Source organism: Pavona decussata, unplaced genomic scaffold (genome assembly GCF_977016875.1).
Source record: "Pavona decussata unplaced genomic scaffold, jaPavDecu1.1 SCAFFOLD_2180, whole genome shotgun sequence".
NCBI lineage: Eukaryota > Metazoa > Cnidaria > Anthozoa > Scleractinia > Agariciidae > Pavona > Pavona decussata.
Window position 1 is genome coordinate 1 of NW_028146173.1, and position 5,000 is coordinate 5,000.

General features: G+C 39.3%; 1 pseudogene; it reads left to right on the forward strand.

The window, feature by feature from the left end:
- The first annotated feature begins 182 nt into the window (after positions 1-182).
- Positions 183-4,003, forward strand: LOC146447476 (uncharacterized; annotated as a pseudogene).
- Positions 4,004-5,000: the final 997 nt, after the last annotated feature.

Here is a 5,000-nt window from a genome sequence, read left to right on the forward strand (position 1 = left end):
AAAAACAGCAACAGCAACAACAACAACAACAACAACAACAACAACAAAACAAAAAACAAATGCTTGTCGTGAATAATTTAAAAACACTTATTTAAATCTGTCTCAATTGTCAAGAGTTTTGGCGCATATTTCTGTCGCGTTGTTCATTTGTGGTGAACAAAATTTTTCATTTATTTCTACAGGATGTGGTTCAGTTGTAAACAATACTTTGGAGAGCCCCGGATTTCCAAACAGCTATCCACCGGGAATGGACTGTGTTTACAAAGTTTCTATTCCACCGGGCAAGGCACTGAAAATTTACTTTGAAATGTTTGACTTGGAAGGGCCCAGTGCTTATTGTAGGTAAGCAAAACAGACTAGCATTTACAAAGATTATTTAACTTTACACTGAAATGTTTCCATCATTCGACTTGTTTAAAAGCAACCCGAGAGGATATGGCGAAAAAATATGCATAGTAAACTGAGAATTTATCTAGAAATAAATGACAATTGAAGGTCAAAAGTTTCCCATCAGCTTAGTTCCGAAGATTTCGTATCCCAGAGTCATCATATTTTGTTTATAACGAAGATAATGTTTGTAGCTTTATTCTTTCTTTTCCGCTTTTAGCTTGAAGGTGAACAATATTATCACGCATATCCGAGCCGCACGACATTAAGTGGCGAACAATTTTCAAGAAATAAAGTTAAAACTGAAGTCGAAGTTTGAACCTTCTGAAAGTCCAAAACTAGTCTGGGTAGGGCATTTGAATAAAACAAAAAACTTCGGCTATGTTCAAATACCTTGCCTTAGCTTTAGTCGGGTCCCTCCTCCTCCGTGGCTTAACATGGATAGCTGCATTACTTTTGTTTCCATAGTTTCACAAATAAAATACGTTGTTAATAGCCCATTGTTTTTCGCTAGAGTTGTTGCTGTTTACGATCATTTTTTTCCACTTGTAAGAAAATTGGCAACGCGTCTGATTTTCAAAGTCAAGTTTATTGCAATCTCGAAAAGACAAGCAACATATGTCATTTGTAGACCGAGTTTTCTCTGTTGATGTAACTAATCTAGTTATTCTACAAGTTTTTCTGCGACTGGCAAATGTCAGAAACTTTACGCTGATATTGGTTTCCTACAGCTCAGTCCTATACAGGCGAGTATTCTCGAAAGGAAATTTCAGAAATTGCAGAGAACTGTTTTCCTTGCAAAGTAGGGAATATAATGAAACTGTCTATGGAAGAGTGGAGCTATGAAGATACATTGATTTCGTTATAGACCTGAAAAACTTCAACCGGCCCCTTTCACGCTTACATTAATGCAAATATCCAAAGCCTACCAGTAAACGGGAATAAATTTGAGAGATATCCTCAACCAACCCACACCCTTAATAGCACTCGGCAATCACCATGCATGTTCTGCATCAGAAACATTCTATAATAGGGTATTTTTCCACCATCATTCCTACTACCATGCTAGCCATTTTTACTCCAAGAATAAAAAACCCTTTCTTCCAAGAGGGGACTTGAGAACTTGAACACTGACAAACAAGTCAGCTCTTTGCACCGCTTTATCTGAGTAATAAATAAAACATATTGTGAAGTCCCAGCTACTGCTGTAGAAAGGAAAAGAATGAAGAGGAGATCGATGGGAAAAACAGGTAAAATGGTAAAATGAAACGAGGAGAACGCAGGAATACAAATTGTTGCCGTATACTGAAGCTTTGAAGTTGCAGCCCGCGCCCCTTTTTCTCCATTTCCGTTTTTCTTCCCGTTTCCGACTTTCGCTACCTTTTTTGCGTGAAGGAGCCGCTGCGGAGGAGAAAGAAGACACCCTGCAGACACTTAAACAATGGTGCGCTGATGATGTGATTACGTCTCGGAAACGCATCACATTTCAAACTTTATAGCATTGAAAAACGTGTTACATTAATCCATAAAAATTAGTCGTTGTCAACTGTCTACGATCTAGTCCGATGTTACACCGACATTTCTTTCCTGGGAAAAACGAAAATCTTCCGAGCACAATTTGCGCGCGCTTTACAGATTCAGTTAATGACGCTATTAAGCGCGCGCTACTGTTGTGGTTAGCAAATGGGGCGTCGGTAAAGCGATCTCTCAATTTTATATGAAATGGATTACGAGGTTGAGTTTTGCTTTTATCGCCGAACAAAGAAAGTGAGTTCATGAAGAGCTGAGCCTTTTTGCATGCTTTTCTTCTTTGCTGTCAAAAAGCCTATCAAAAGCCGCGCATGCGCATTTGGCCAGCAGATTGTGACTCGTTTCAGTGGAAATTAACGAACAGTTGTGCTCTAAAGCATAACTTGCCTACAAACAAAACCCCCAAATCTGACAATGTATCCTCAAAAAAACATTAAAGTGCAAAACTAATATTTACAAGATACTCCAGTTTTTTCCTGCCCTTAATGACCAACATTTGCGAATCATAATAGGACCTTCGAATAAGTTGATTACGTGCTTGGACACCACTTAGGAACGCTCTAATGGATAGTAAGCAATCCAAGCATCGTTCCTTGTAACAAAGCTTCCAGTGGGATGGAGTGTAGCTTTCATGTGATGGTTCATCCATCTAAAAAAGTTACCGTACAATATTTTTTCTATCTTTTTAACATGGCAAAGCCATTTTCATGGGTTGTGTTTTATGAGCGTTTATAAGACCTTTGTGTGACCTTTGAAACCTCACGTTGTAATTTGAGTGTCACGAAGAGTGTTACGCAACGGCGTAAATTGTAAGGGTTTACAAATTTACAAACGTGGTTAGGAGTCCAAAATTAAGAGCATAAATTGAAAAAAATGCCTTGCCATGTCTCCTTGATACCTTGTCAGTGTTTGTGTGGCGTATTTTGGCCATTTTAGCGCGATTCCAGTGGGTTTTAGGTTCGCTGCTTTCCTCTCGCTAGGCTCTTATAAACGTTCATAAAGCTTGGGATACTTGTGGCACAAGTCGACAGGAATAGGCGAGCTTCGTATTCCCAGACGTCCTGGGTCGAGCGAACGAAAGCGAGGCTAATGCGGGGGAAAATAGCAAGGTAGACAGAGATGCTAGAGCCATTAGCGTTTTCAAAATTCCCAAACACAAACGTTGTGCTTACAAATTCTTTAATAGTGAATAGAAAGAACAGACAGACTGAAAAATACCCAGAATTTGCAAAAGTTAACTTTTTTCCATTCCTTCCTGACAATCCAAACAAGGGTTATGCACCGGCAATGACAGACCGTGAGCGGCGAAAAAAGTAACGAGACACACAAGAATTTGTGCTGCTCATTTTGAAGTAGGTTTTGGCCCAACCAAAGCAAATCCTGTGCCGACAACATCTACAACCAAAATCCCCTAAATGTCGTACTGTCGATGCTGAAGCTCAAACAATTTTAACAGCTTCGGATATCCAGTCCATGGAGGACAGCCCAGCAAAGTTGGCCAACAGAACGCAACTCAAACGAGACATGTTTCTCGAAGATGCATGTAAGAATGATCGGTATGTCGAATTTTACACCGGGATCCCCTTGTTGGCCTGCCTTTTCGTGTTTTTTTAACTATCTGAAGCCAATGGCTGCGAAAATGAAGTACTGAGGTGGCAAAAAAAAAGTCAAAAGGAAATTTACTCGGTAACATGTTGTTCATGTCACTGTTAATTGTCACTGTTAATTGGGGGCTCGAGGAACAAGCTTTCCATTGAAACAATACTAGGCTACTTTAATTTAACAGGAGTAAGAACACCGTGACAAACCAGCTCCTAAGAGATTGGTGCCATTGTTTGCCGAGTTCATTTTAGTTCTTGTTCAGCTAAGGACATGATCTACTTATAGGGTACCTTGCTGATATTTTTTCCATCACCCTTGTCTGTGTCTTAAATCTACACAACTTGGTTAAACCTGCTCTACCATGTACTGAAAGACTGCCTGATAGCATGGCCTTCCAGAAAGCAAGTTCAAAAACATTTGTCCAAGAGCTTTGTAAAAGTTTCGTCGAACACGTGTCATCATTGCACTGATTGCACTGAACTGAAAATCCAAAAATCAACAGGTCCATCAGCTCAAACTGAGGTTACCTAGAGCAACTACAAAAGCTCCAACACTTTTAAACTGTTGGTTAGAAAATCTCCTTCTGGCGCCTTTACGTTTGTTTCTAAGCCTTGGTCAGGGAGAGCACCTGACAGGCGCATTAGTATGAAATCCGGTCTTATTGATAAACTGGAACCCAATGATTACTGCATGGCAGCAACTTTCTACCAAGGCCTGTACCCAAACAAAAAGGATTGCTGTTGTAAGAATTCATGTTGAGAGGGCAATTCAAAGGCTGAAAGGCTACAAAATTTTACAGGGTATTTTTTTTCAATACCACTGGTCCCAGTTGCTGACCAAACTTCCTTTGTTTGTGCCACCCATTGCAATTTAATGAAGCTTGTGGTAAAGTTATGCAATCCTTACAAACCTAGTACTGCCTTACTTGCATAAGTTTTTCAGGTGTTTAATATCATGATAATTCATTATGTTGCTTGAGAAGAACAGTGCAACACCTATTGGCCGTGTGATTCACCATTGTTTTGATTGATTCATTTCACAATTCAGGAGTGATTTAGGAACAGCAAAACTTAAGACAGCATTAAAGTTTAGCTCGAAGCGAACCGCGTTTAACTCTAGTAAGCACAATTTCAAGAATGAATGAATGAATGAATGAATGAATGAATGAACGAACGAATGAATGAATGAATGAATGAATGAATGAATGAATGAATGAATGAATGAATGAATGAATGAATGAATGAATGAATGAATGAATGAATGAATGAATGAATGAATGAATGAATGAATGAATGAATGAATGAATGAATGAATAAATGAAATTCTTATAAACCGCACATATCATCAAGTTTCATGGCGGTTTACAATTCTATGGGGTGAGATTGGACGTCAGCATTCGTCCATATTGGATCTCACCCACCCACCCACCCACCAACTCAACCCAAGCATGAGTGTGAAAGATAGAAGGCCAGACCACAACA